The sequence below is a fragment of the Miniopterus natalensis genome, chromosome 20 (assembly GCF_054644295.1).
Source record: "Miniopterus natalensis isolate mMinNat1 chromosome 20, mMinNat1.hap1, whole genome shotgun sequence".
Taxonomy (NCBI): domain Eukaryota; kingdom Metazoa; phylum Chordata; class Mammalia; order Chiroptera; family Miniopteridae; genus Miniopterus; species Miniopterus natalensis.
Window position 1 is genome coordinate 22,295,655 of NC_142100.1, and position 13,710 is coordinate 22,309,364.

General features: G+C 51.9%; 1 long non-coding RNA gene across 1 annotated transcript in view; it reads left to right on the forward strand.

Moving 5' to 3' along the window:
- Window positions 1-13,710, forward strand: part of LOC148090815 (uncharacterized) — a 98,143-nt gene that overhangs the window by 66,933 nt on the left and 17,500 nt on the right. The window contains exon 2 of the long non-coding RNA XR_015716221.1: window positions 5,018-5,089. This is a non-coding gene — a long non-coding RNA (uncharacterized LOC148090815). The remainder of the gene's footprint in view (window positions 1-5,017; window positions 5,090-13,710) is intronic.

A 13,710-nucleotide genomic window follows, 5' to 3' on the forward strand; every position in this document is an offset into this window, starting at 1 on the left:
TGTGGCCACCTCTTTCTGCGAGGGAGGCTGGGAAGGCGAGGATTTCATTTTTCTTGCCCTTGACAATGGAAGCAGGCAGAAGGGAAGGAGGTGGAAATTCATATTGGTTCGGCCAGCCAGTGTGATCTGCCGTAGAATTCCTATTTCCTCCATTCCATGTGGTCTTGGAGCGACTGTCAATCAAGGCGTCCTGTCTGCCCACCCCCTTCTTTAGCAGAGAGGGGCCCTTGAACGCAATGAACCAGGGATGGGGAACCTCTGGCTTTGATAATCCTGTGTGTGGGACATTTAACACCCTCTACTGCTTGCTCCGGAGACGCCTCGAATTTCTCTGGTTCCTGTCCTTCCTGTGTCTTTTCCAGTTTTCCCATTGCTTCTGCAAGCCACCCCACATCATTCCCGCCAGTCTCCAGCATCGTTGTCTGTTGCTTGCATCCACAGCACCCTGGCCGACACACCTTCCTGAACCTGTTTAGATAGGGCCTCCCCTGCTGCTCTCAACTGCGATGCCTCGGTTGGTTTTTTAAGCACCTAGAATTGTATAGTTGCTTCGCCTGTTTGCCTGGGTCGTGTCTTTTTCTGACAGCAGACTGTAAGCTCAGTGCAGGCAGGGAATGCGCCAGGACTAACCCATGCCTGCTACATGTTAGAGTCTTAAAGAATAGTTATTAAGTGTGCGAAGGCAGTCTTCAGCATTTGGAGGTCAGGACGGGAATTTTAATGTCCCTGATGGGCGCTGGTTGTCTAAAGCCTGTCGTGTGAGTGACTCATTGTGGTTTAACTAAGCGGAGTCAGGCCTGACATAGGGGCGGCTGGAAGTGTCAGGACTATTTAAATGAAGAGGGCGGGTGACTAACCCACCCCAGAGAGGAGATTTCTGAATCTGCAGAGCCTAGAACAGTGACTCTCAAATCCCTTTGACCTGTGGCTCACTAAGACGAGGCCGAAGGCCCTTCACCCCGCCTGCACCCCCAGTTCCCACTGTCTGAGCTGTGCAGTCGGCGTTTCACAGCGTCGGCAAACATGGAGCAGGAGCCAGACTTCCTGCAGCTGAGTTCGTGGTAAACGCTCGTAACATACTAATTTTAGTTATGACTAGTCAACCGTAGTAACTCAGTAGTTTCCTAGAAAGTGGCACTTAGTCATGCACAAAGCCGGGAACCGATGGATGTGCGGGAATCAGAGCGAGGGGGCTGTGGCCTTTCTGGGACCCGCTCGGGGGGCTGCGGGCCCAGAACCGAGAGCGGCTCGCGGTGACCCGCAGGCTGCGGGGGCCCGGGGGCTGGGCTCCGGGGCCCCAGCGAGGGCTGCACCCCCAAAGTGCCGCTGGGGTGTCCATCGAATGAATCGACAATACCTCCTACTCACACAGATGACTGGATTGTCAGCGCTGGTGCAATGAGAGGAAAAAAAGCGAATTTCTTTAAAAGCCGAGAATAATTCGTAGTGGGTTTCTGTCCTTACGGCTTTCCTCAGACAACAGGTCCATGTGCAGGCTGGTGAGATTTTCGGAGGGCTTTAAAAGGCCGTCCTGGTGCTGAACAGTGGGTGGCTGGGGACTGTGGCCACAGGGAGGAGTGTGGGGCTTGGTCTGTGCCCCCCTCAGCTCCAGGAGCCACCAAGGAACAAACTCAGTCCCCACCTGCCTGATGGCAACTCCTCCTGGGGACTGCGCTCGCCTCCTTGTGACCAAGGCAAACAGGAGGAGTCCAATTTGCAGACGTTAAATGCGTGTAAAGTTATTTTTTTTAAGTTACATTGAAAAAGAAAGTCATCAGGAGCCCCTTGCTGTCCCCTCTCAGCTCTGCCTGCTTGGGGTTGGCTCCCTTGGCAGGCGGGGCTCCCTCAGATGCCCAGCGGCTCCGGGCTCGCGGTCCACCCGCCTCGCTGGCCTGCGGAGGAAAGAAAGCCTCTCTCCCCAGGGCGTCGGGCAGAAAATAGCCGCCGTTCTCCGAGCGCTTCTTCAGAGCCCAGCCCACCTCCTGAGCACGTCGCCGATGCTCTCATTTATTCCTCGCAACGACTGTCTGATGTCGCTGCTATTATTACCCCACTTTAAAGGGACGAGACTGAGGTTACACAAACGAGCCCAAGGTCGCGGGGCTGCTGAATGACAGCCGGAGCCGCCGAAGCTCTTAATAGGGCACAGTCTACGCACCCTGGCGACCTGGGCCTTCCCCGCAGCTGACCCATAAGCCTCTGGGACTGGACAGGGCCCCGTGTTGAACAGCGGGTAGTGAGTATCAGCTCCGCTGCATCTGCTTCGTGGGTATGATCTCACATTTAGCCCCATTTCCCAGATAAGGAAACTGAGGCTCAGAGAGGTTAATTAACTTTCCCAAGCTCACACAGGAAGAAAGCAGAGAATTAGAGAATGGAAGCCAAGCTTGCTGGGTTCTAAACCTCCTCACTCAGGGCCTTTGAACTGGGGGTCCCTATGCCTGGAACACCCTTTCCCCAGGCACCCATTCCTTCCTCCAAATTTCTTCAGTGCAGACACCCCTGGGTAATCTCTTTAAAACCACACACACACTCCTTCACGTCCTCCTAATCCCCCGTACCTGGCTCGACTTTTTCCTCTAGAGCACTTACAACTGTTTTGTTTTGAAATATATCTTTATTGATTTCAAAGAGAGGAAGGGAGAGAGAGAAACATCAATGATGGGAGAGTCATTGATCAGCTGCCTCCTGCATGCCCCCGACTGGGGATCGAGCCCACACCCGGGCATGTGCCCTGACCGGGAATCAAACCTCTATCTCCTGGATCCTAGGCCGATGCTCAACCACTGAGCCACACTGGCCGGGCGCACTTATAACTATTAAAAGGTTTTGATACACGAGATCAATTGCTTAGTTATAATGATTTGTTACCTATTGTTTATCTCCGCCTGCTAGACTGTAAGCTTGAGGAGGGCAGGCATCTGATATATCCCAATTTTGTAGAATAGGTCAGGCACAGTAGGTGCTCAAAAAATATTTGAATGACTGGATGATGCTACGACATAGGTCCTGACAGGTGGCAGGTCAAGAAATCTCCCCAACGTTGTATCTTCAATTCTGTATCGAGTCCGATCAGAGGGGACAGAGATGGAAGCAGAAATACCCTGTACTTGAGAAAGAGCTCAAGGGACAGGAAATACAGGGCACGTCCTGGGCATGGAGCTAAACCAAGGAGGAGCTGGAAGCGTTAGGGGCAGGGAGAGAATGTTGGTCACACCACGGAGAGGACCCAAGAGCTGCGGAGTTTATACGTCACCTCTCAGTTCAGGCAGATCGAGTGCACGGTATCCGTTCCCACAGAGTGGCCCTCTCTTTCCCATTCCTTCAGGAACCTGCCTTCCCCGTGCTGGAATTATACTCTAGAATCGTAATTCCCATGGGAATTCCCGAAGGAATGGGGTGCTGAAGAGAGTAGAAAAAGAGAGAGCCACTGTCATCTAATCCATCCACTCATTCAACAGCTATGGGCTGAGCACCTACTATGTGCTAAGCCTGTGCTTGACCTAGAGCCATGGGATCTTGGGCTGCAGAATCTTTCCTCCAGTGCTCCCCCTCCCACTAATGGACTCGACCACTCTCCATTTCCCTTTGATTGTTTCAGTTCTTCAAGTTCAAATTCCTAAAAAAAGCCTGATTTCTCTTTTGAATCCAATTCCATCACAGGCCATGTGGCCTGTCCAATCAGGGTCCACAAAACAGCTGACCATGGTTCCCCAAAGCACGGTGGTTTCCATATAAACAGAAGTTGGGTGGGACAGGTTCCATGTCCACAAAACCACCTATAGTCACAAGTTAGGATCACTCTGCAGGTCAGCCTTGGGCCAACTTGTACCCAGAGTGATCTTCATGGTACTGGCTAGAGTCCTGGGCTGAGGTTGTAGATTCATTCTCGTGGCCTGGGGAAAAAAGGTCATGATCTCTCCCAATCTGGACAGTGAGAGTTATAGGGATGCAAATTATTACTGACAAATTTTTACCACTGTGTTTGCATTAGACCGTTTGAATGCTGTTGAGTGATGTATACTTTGAAAAGGACCCCATTCCCCATTGCAGGGGATGGGAGGCACAATTAGCTAATGACTAGTAATTTCTGAGAAAGAGGCGGAATGGGACAGAGAGGGGAAACAGGGATTGTACCTTGGGCCTGCTTTTCTGAAGAACAATTTGGAAATAGGTATTAAATGCTAAAAATACACAGCAATTTGATTCAGCAATTCTAGGAATTTTCCTAAGGACATAATCGGAGTAGCATGTGAAAATGTCCCTCCAAGGTGGTTCGCTGTAGCATTAATACAATACTGAAAAATTAGAAGCAACCTAAATGTCCAACAAAGGGGGATCAGTTGAGTCAATGGAGGCAGGTACATCCATATGAGAGATTCAATACAACCCAAAAAAGTGACATAGAAGTGTATTAAGTGACATGGGGAAGTGTGGTATATGAAAAAAGCCGGTCATAAAACACTATGGACAATCTGCCGTTTTTGTAAGGTTAGTTTTGGAAATCTCTCAGTAGAGTGGAGGAATAACAGAGTTGATAAGGGCAAGTTGCTTTGAGGGCAGACAGACATGAGTTTAACTCCTAGGTCCACCATTTATCAACTTGGATGCTGCAAGCCTCAGCTTCCTCGCCTGTGAAATGGGGCTAGGATAGTGCCTGGACAACACCTAGGGCATGGAACTCATTAAGTTGATATTTCTAACTAAAATGTTGGGCAATGCTGTGTGTGTGTGTGTGTGTGTGTGTGTGTGTGTGTGTGTGTGTGGTGGTGCTTCCGGATGCATTCAGCTCTGTCTGAATTGGGCAGGTATTGCTTTTGTAATTAGGAACAAAGTCATCAACAGTTTAAAAAAAAAGAGAGAGAGAGGCAGAGAGGAACCCGGAGAATATTATTCAACATAAGAAATGTCATCAGGACAGAAGGAATGTCAACTGTGCTAATTTGCCATCTCCGCTGCTCTCCGAGTCGTCTGTTTCGAATCATTCTGTGGCATTTCTGTTCCTCTTTTTCGTAAGGACTTGTTCCAAGAATCTGAAAGAGAAGAAAGATAGAAAGAAAGAAAAATCCCCGAACTTCGAGACATGTGGGTGAGTGCAATTTGCAGAAAATATTTCCAAAATGTTGTAGCCAATACAGGCCATGTTTTAAACCTCAGATATCTAAGCAAATATCTAAATTATGCTTGTAAACCACATGAAGCGCCTCTGCTTAGTAACACTTTGCCTGTTGGAGATAATTTAGAGAGAAGGTTCCAAGGACTTCTACCGGTTTTGCCCGTTCAGCATCCACCACCCCTTACTCCCTGCCCCCACTGCCTGGCATCAGATCCTGGATAGTCCTCTCTGGGAAAATGCTCTCCCTCTTAATCCCTGTGGCTCACGTGGGCCTGCTCACGTCTGAGTTTTAAACATAGGCCTGACCCAGGCCTGACCAATAAGAGTGCCTCATTGTTCTGGCCGCTACTGGGATTGGCCCAAGGATGAGCATGTGACCCCAGCTGGGCCAACCAGAGCCAAAGAGTATCTCAGCCCTGGGATTTTTGCTGGAACGATTGAGAAATAGGTGCTGTCTTTCGACTGGGATGCTGAGCTGGTAGAACGCAAGGCTGAGGCTGCCAGGAGGCGCTTTCACGCCGTTTAGGGGAAGCCTGCTTGAGAACGGAGCGAACACTGAGGAAGAAAAGCCAGAAAATGGACAAAGTCGGGATCCTGCTGACACCCGCTCAGCGCTGGGCTTCAGCCACGCCTGACGCTGGCGAGCTCTCCTTTCCGGTTCAGCTCCTCGGAGTCGGTTTTCTGTTGCTTGCCACCCAAAAAGACCTGCCGACGACAGAAGATCAGCCTGAGGGGGCAGATACATTCGTCTCATTACAGATTTTAGGGGTTTGTAGTGTTCATGGTCTCAGGCGCCAAGGGCTCCTTCACAGTGTTTCTTAAGTGGAGCGGCCCCCGGACTAGCTGCAGACGACACCCCGGAGCCCTTCGTGATGAGCTCATTGCAGGAACCCTGGCAAAGAGGCTGTCAACCTGCTTGAAGACAGTGGCCTCGAGGAGGCCAAGCCTGTCCCCCGCTACCTCACCTGGAAGAACTGGGCTTCACAAAGCATTTTTCAGAGTTGGGACAAATACAAGCCTGCCTTCAGGCCCTGGCCCAGTTGATGGAATACTCACTGGAATATCTGACTTTCTGCTTGTAGTCCTTTCGCGCTAATGAAAAGCCGCACGAACAAAACATCGCAAAGAGGTCGAGCTTTCCGCAGAGAGTGACCGGGCCCGTTATGGGTTATAACACCCTCTGCAGAGAAGGGGGGGGCTGTTTCTCTCCCGTTTTATCACCCTGTTCCCACTCCCTTTGGTGTGTTTACCAAGCCGTGGAATCCCTCGAAATGCTGAACTGTTCCTTTTTCCCCTTGTCAAAAAATATCTTAAAGGACTGTCAACAATCTAAGAGGTTGATTCACATCAAAACAAGGCTTTACTGACTTCCCAGTGTTAACGGGACAGGGTTAGGTCGGAGGGAGATGGGAAGGTGAGGACCTCTGATCCAAGTCTCCTGGGGATTGCCACCTGGTTGAGGAGGTAAGAATGTGGTTTAGTGTAGAGAGGCCCAGCCTACCCGGGTTCAACTCCTGGTTCTGCCACTTCCTAGCTATGTCCTTGGGCAAGTTACCAAAGAGGCGTGTTCTGATGATTAGATGAGTCAGTATGGATGAACTTCATAGAACCATGCCTAGCGCCCAAGAAAAAGGCAAAGTTGTTTTTCTTCCTTAATTTATATCTTCATAAATTAAGGTTTCGATGTTTTCCCAATAATTTCCAGATATATCTTGGGATCCAAAATCAGCATGTTTGGTGATAGTCACACATATTTCCCCAAAAATCCCTTAGGAAGCAGCCACGTTGGTTATCCATAGACCATCTCTCAATACATTAAGCTCTGCCCAGCCCGAATCCTACATCACCCTTTGGTTGAGAACCAAAGAAGCAATTTCCTTGTATTTAGGGGACCCGTTGTATGAGAAACGATGGTCCTTAAACACTTTAAAAACATTTATAAACACTGGACTCCCGCTCAGGGCAGCCAAGGGCCACACATGAGAAGAGGGGAGTGACTGCTGAGTCTGACAAGGTACAGCCAACCTCGGGTCCCACCCAAAACTCACCCTGGACACGCACACCTGCCACCGCCTGGGATGGGAACTACCTGCTACTCATTACATAGTTCCTCTCTCTCTCCAAGCAAACGTGGCTGAACCCTGTACGCTCAAGGCCTGTAGGACGCAATATTCCTATATTTTATGTGCTTAACAGTAAGAGAGTTCAGAAGTGTTCGACACCGAGGCCAAATCTAGCACCTGAGGTTCCCAACCCACCTTTACCTCGGAAGCCCTCGTGGTAAAAGACGTGGGATCTGGGGTTCAAAGCATAGAGACCTGAGTTTGAAGCCTGGGCCCACAGTTTCCCAAGGGGTGACCTTGGGCCAGTCACTTCATCTCCCTCAGCTTCAGCCTGTTCCTACGAGAGAGAGGATAGCAAAAATACAGGCCACCCACGGTCACTGGGAACCGGGACAAAGTCTGCCCGAGGGTTAGTTTCTAAGAAGAGCATTCACGTAATAGGGTCCGGTGATCATGAGCAAGCCGGCCCCTGACCTCAGGAAGCACCCGCCCACGTGGGGAAATGCACCATCGCGGCGAGTGTGTCACATACGAGGATGTGGCAAGTAGGCCTGCGATTATTTCTAGTACCTGCCAACACTCCGGTCTTTTCTGAAGCTCCAAATGAAATGATCTGCTTTGTTTTGACAGCTAATGACGTTTGGGTAGCTTCTGTTTTGTGTTTTGGAAGAGAAACACGCTTTGGGGTAGATGTGCATGTACTTCCCGAATCTCCGTCTCCTCCCCAGCCTCGGTGCTGGGAGGATTGGCCAATTCCATCAGTCTTTTTTGATTTGGGGAAATAATTCTGAATAACTGTTCATGATCAAATTAGACAGATTTGTTTCCCGCTAGTAAACAGTTGCTAATAGTTATTGAGTGTACGCTGTGCATATTTTCTATTGAAAAGCAAGACAGCTTGGCATCCGATGGGTTCCACTATTTACTAGCTATGTGATTTGTGGCAGGGTTTTGTTTTTTGTTTAACCGGGGTGATCCTCAGTGTGTCCTCTTGAAATGGGGCGGGAATAGCCCCTACCTCGCTGTGTCCACGCGGGGAGGTGTTCAGAGCCGGTGGTCAGCGGCATTGGCTTCATGGAAAAAGCCCAGGCAGGAGGGAGATTCGGTGCTGGAAAGACCTTTGTGGCCACGGTGGGGCTTTCCAGGGGACCCGTGGAGTTCAATTTAAGGGAGGGGTTAGGTTCTGATGCTGGCACGCAAGGCAAGAACGGATGGAATCAAAATCCCCTTGAAAATTCCCTGCCCGCCAAGTGGAGAATATAAGGTATTGTGTAGACCGCTCAGGTCTGAGCACCACTGAGTCAGACCAGAGGAGGGAACCAAAGGAAGGTTTACCTGCGGCCGCCTGGGCACTGGAGCCACCCCATCTCTAAGAAAGAGGGTCTCGACTGAGGGTAATTTTGCCCTTCTAGGGGGCATTTGGCAACGTCTAGAGACATTTTTTTGGTTGTCATAACTAGGGGGTGGAGGCCAGGGATGTGCTTAAACATCCTGCAACGCACAGGACGGTTCCCAACCACAGAGAATTATCCTGCTGAGGCTGAGAAACCCTGCGCCGGCCACTGTCAAGTCCACGCTTAGGGAGGAGGGAGGGGAGGAATCTGCTAGGATGCTCCTGCTGGTCACGGGGGTTTAATGAGATGCCCTATGCGAGAGCCCTTAGGGCAGAGCCCTGGCACATAGTAGGTACTCGATAAACGTTTGCTGGGTCTAAGGTTAAGTTCTGCCTGATGGGGCCCACCCCACATGCTCTATTTCTGGGAGGCGGTGGAGAAGCGGGCCACCTGCTTCCTGTCTTTCCAAGCTGGCACTTCCTCTGCGGCCCCGCTCACCGGCCGTGGGTCTCGTGGTGGTGTCCCCCGCGAGGGGGAGGCCCTGACGCCAGCGTCGAATTCAGGCGGGATCCGGCCGTCCCCCGATTGCCAAAACTTTCTAATCGAGATTCAAAACCGCTGACCTCTCAGCTCCACGCGGAAGGCCTTCCCTTGTAGCCGCATGATTTAAAAAAAAAGGAGTTCTCGCAAACACAAACTCCACCCCACCCCCCCAAACAGGCTGAATCCGAAATAGGACCCCCCCCCCGGGAATCCAAAACAAAGGAGGGGGGGCTGGTTGTCACTCACAACCGAGGAAACTCCTGGGGGGACCGCAAAGGCAAGGAAATTGCTTTTAAATGGAAGAAGTGTAACCGTTTCATTTCGACCCCTAACGTGTCACGTAACCAATATCGGTCCTTGTCTGTCGGACACATTAGAACCCAAATAATTCTGAAGTCGTTTGGACTCCATTCAACTGTGAACTCATCTCTTTCATTGTCCCTCTCCTTGTCTTTTGAAATAAAGACGAATATTGAAAGTCAAGAGTCTATTTGTGGATTTTTTTTTCTCTCACTTTAAGTTGTTTCCCTTTTTTTTTTTCTTCTGGTCACCGTCGCTTTCCCCCCACCACTACTTACTCATCAGGACCTCGAAGATCCTAAACTGGCCTTTTTCTGTTGTTTTTTTTTTTTCTTTTTTCTTTTTTGTTTGTTTCCCTTCATTTAAATATCGTGGACAGCAAGCCAACCCAATAACTATGAGTAGGATTAAGGCTGAGACTTTATACGTCCTCGGAAAAGATCTCTTTATTCCGAGGATGTGTGGTTTGGGCGGCAGGAGATGCCGCGGCGACAAAGTGCCGAGCCGGGAGCCTGGGTGGCTGTGAATCGCACTCGCCCAGACTCTTGTAAGAGGAGAGAAGAGGGAGCCGGCTTCATTTTCTACAGAGCAACTGGGTCTGAAAACCCATCTCCGAGTCCCTGAGGGCGCAGAAACGGGCCACTGGAACGGATTCAACTTATTCCCGGGTGTTATCCCTACACGGGTTTTTAAGATGTGAGTCCCCGACGCTGCTTCATCCCTGAGGCCTCAGGCCGAGGTGTGGAGTTTTAGGAACACAATCCAGAACCAGAATGAATCCCGCCGTCTTCCAATTTGCCCAGTCAGATGCAAAGAAGAAGAAAAGTGTATGATTTTCAAGTACTTTCTACCCTTGAGACTGAAACCAGCAGGTTTTTTTTTTTCAAATTTTCTTTGAGCAAATGCAGTCCTCTGGGTACTTACAGTAAGAGGATTTTAATCATTGGAGACAGTTTTAAAAAGATCTCAAGCAAGAATCTATCTTTGCATTTCTTTTTTTTTTTTTTTTTTTTCCTTCCCCCAAAAGGGTATTTACTTTGGAAAATGCTCCATTTAGGAAAATTGTGCCTTGGATGACAACCGGCCCGCGAGTTTGACTTTTTTTTCGAGGGGGGGAGTAGGGCGGAGGAGCGTGGGGGCTGTGTGGGTGCAGTTCTGTTCCCCCGGGAGTCCATCTCCATTCACTTCTTTTCGCTCATTCATTTATTCACGCGCATGCTGAGGGCCTGCCACCCGGGGAGCGTGTGCCGGACGGCGGGACTACAGCCTGCGACAGAACACCGTCTTCGACCTGCCACCCTTCTTAGCCGGGGATGCTAAAGAAGGGCGCCCTAATGTCCAAGGACAGTGGTTCTCTCTGGGGGAGTTTGTGTGTGTGTGGGGGGGGTTGTCCTTCCCCAAGCCACACTGAGCCGTGTCTGGAGACATTTTTGGTTGTCACAACCGGGGGTGGCATTTAGTTGGTGGGGGCCAGCATGCCCCTGCTACGCACGAGCCCTGCGACGCACAGGACAGTGCCCTCCACAAAGGATTACCCGGCTCCAGGCGGACACCGTGGGGAGGTGGAGGAACCCGCCCTAAGGCGTCTAAGGCGCGTGATGAATTAACTCCCGGCGAGCGGTTCTGGTGAAGCTCCGTCTTTAGGAGAACTGAGGGAACAGCAGCCCAACTCATCCTCCGTCGGACCTCTTTTCCCTCTCTTGGAACCCTGAGGGACAAAGGTTGGTAGCACTGCCTCAGGGTGTGGTCCATGGCCTTCGGGCATCGGCATCGCCTGGGAGCGGGTTAGAAACGCAGAGTCTCAGGCCCGGCCCAGACCCCCTGAACTAGAACATGACCGGAATCGCCTGCATTGGAAGGTGATCTCCGGGCGATCTGCGTGCACACTGCAGTTTGAGAAGCGGTGTTCTGATCAGACGTGAAGCAGACGCTTTGAGTGACAGTTGTCCTAAATGCTACTTCTACGGGTTGAATTCCCTCAAATTCGTATAGTGAAATCTTAACCCCCAATGTGATGGTATTAGGAGACGGGGTATTTGGGAGGTGATTAGGTCATGAGGGTGGACCCCTTGTGAATGGGATTAGTGCCCTTATAAAAGGGACCTCAGAGCCTGGCTGGCGTGGCTCAGTGGTTGAGCGTTGACCTAGGATCCAGGAGATCACGGTTCGATTCCCGGTCAGGGCACATGCCCGGGTTTCAGGCTCGATTCCCGGTGGAGGACATGCAGGAGGCAGCCGATCAGTGACTCTCTCTCATCATTGCTGTTTCCATCTCCCTCTCCCTCTCCCTTCCTCTCTCCAAAATCAATAATAAAATAAAAAAAGGGGGGGGGATTCCAGAGAGCTCCACGTGAGGACACAGGGAGAAGATGGCCTTCTAAGAACCAGGGCTCCCACCAGACACCAAATCTGCCAGCGCCTTGATGTCGGACTCCCCAGGCTCCAGAACTCCGGGGGAAAAAAAAGTTTTGTTCGCCACCCAGTCTATGGCATTTTTGTTATAGCAGCCCATGCGAACTAAGACAGAGATCAGGCGTCCGTGAAAAATCAGCAGAGGGCTGGAAGAGGAGCCGGACACAGTCAGGAGAAGAGGGTCCCTGGCAGGGGAACAGCATGTGCAAAGGCTCAGAGGCAAGAGGGACCTGGTCCACCGGAGGATCTGAGAGGAGAGGCTTTGTGTCTAGAGCCCAGAGAGCACAAGGTAAGTGGAACCGAGACCGGCGAGAGGAGCAGAGCGCGTGGGACTTTATCCTAGGAGCCAGCGGGGGTGGTTCCCTGGGCCCGATCCCCAGGCCCCTGTGCGGTGCGGCACAGGCAGGGATGCCACTCGTGGCCACGGGACGGGGCGAGGCTGACCCCTCAGCCCTTCCACGTGGTGTTCTAAGCAGCTGAGCCAACTGGTCAGACCAGGGTAGGAATCCCATGAAGGCTAATTGTCCCAGGTGACCCACATCGGTCCCGCAGCCACGGAACCCGAGAGCGACGCCCCTGGGAAGCGCGGCTCCCCGCCCCCCCCCCCCGACCCCTCCGACTCGAGGCTACGGAACCGTCGTGTGGGTATATTTCTCTGCAGATCTGGTGGTTTATGACACACTCTGGCACCGCGGGGATGCAGTTGCAACGAGCCAGAATGTAGTACCGTAAACCTAAAACTGGATATCCCTTAAAGCTGCTAGAGCCTGGCAGAGGCCCCGCTCCCAATTACAAGCACAGCATCCAACTCCCCTGTTCCCGCGCCCGAAGCATTGAAAACAAAACCCTTCTTTAACGAGGGACTACTAAACACTTCGCATTTCCGTGAACGTCCCCCCCCCCCCCCCGGGCCCCCGCGCCGCAGGATGCCCCACACACAAGAAATGACCCCCGCCAACCGACTGCCAGGGCAAGGGGTCTCCTGGGGGGGGGCGGAGGACGGTGGTTGCCAGTGCAAAGGTGGCCAGAGAATAAACGGCCACGAAGTCCTTCTGTTCTGGTCCTCGCTGCTTTCCCTCCGCCGGTCTCTCAGGCTGCCTGGGAAATGGGGATCAAGAGAAGTCCTTTTATCCTTGTCGACGGGATACACTTGGCCGCAGACTTCTCATCCTTCGCGTGTTGCGAATCTCACAAACCATCCATTACCCACTCGGCAACCGGCAGACGTGAACTTGGCCCGCGTCGGCGCCGCTCCAGGAGATCCAAGTCAGAGGAAGCGGGAGAGAGAGGAGAGAAAGCGCAGAGATGAGCCAGACGGTTCTCGAACCTGCACGAACACGCCTTTACCAGGCCCCCCCCCAGTGCCCAAGCCCAACGCCGTTCCGGCTGCCCCTCTCTCGCGCGCCCCGGGCCCGGGTTAGGCGTTTGCGGCAAGCAGGTCAGCACTCCCCTCACGTCCATCTGCCGGTTGGCGTATTGTTTAGAGACGATGAGGGACGGTCTTGTGCTCTGGAGGAAGCTGGCAAGAAAGTTTCTTTCTATAAAAAGCAACGCGCGGTCAGGATATGGTTTCCTATTCTGAGTCAAGGCAGAGAAGAGAGTCAGAAATTCCAACCCAGAGGGTCAGGACGGGCTCCAGGACCTCCTGAGTCACATCTGAAACACGTCGTCCCCCCCCCTCCGCTCCCTTCTCCCTGTTCCTGCAGCCGGCCAACCGGGATTACACAACGCTCGCTCCCTTTCTTCCACGCGGGGCTGGTTCTCATTAGGCGCCCGGACCCTGTTTTTTCCCGGGGCCATGTCATCCCTCCCGGCGCAGGTGAGTAATTCCTGCACAGGGGGATTCTGTCCGCGTTCCTGGCCGGGCTCGACGAAGGAAAAATGCAGACCCGAAACCATTTTCTTAAGGTGACCACCTTTTTAATGTGCTGCTTAACCCCGG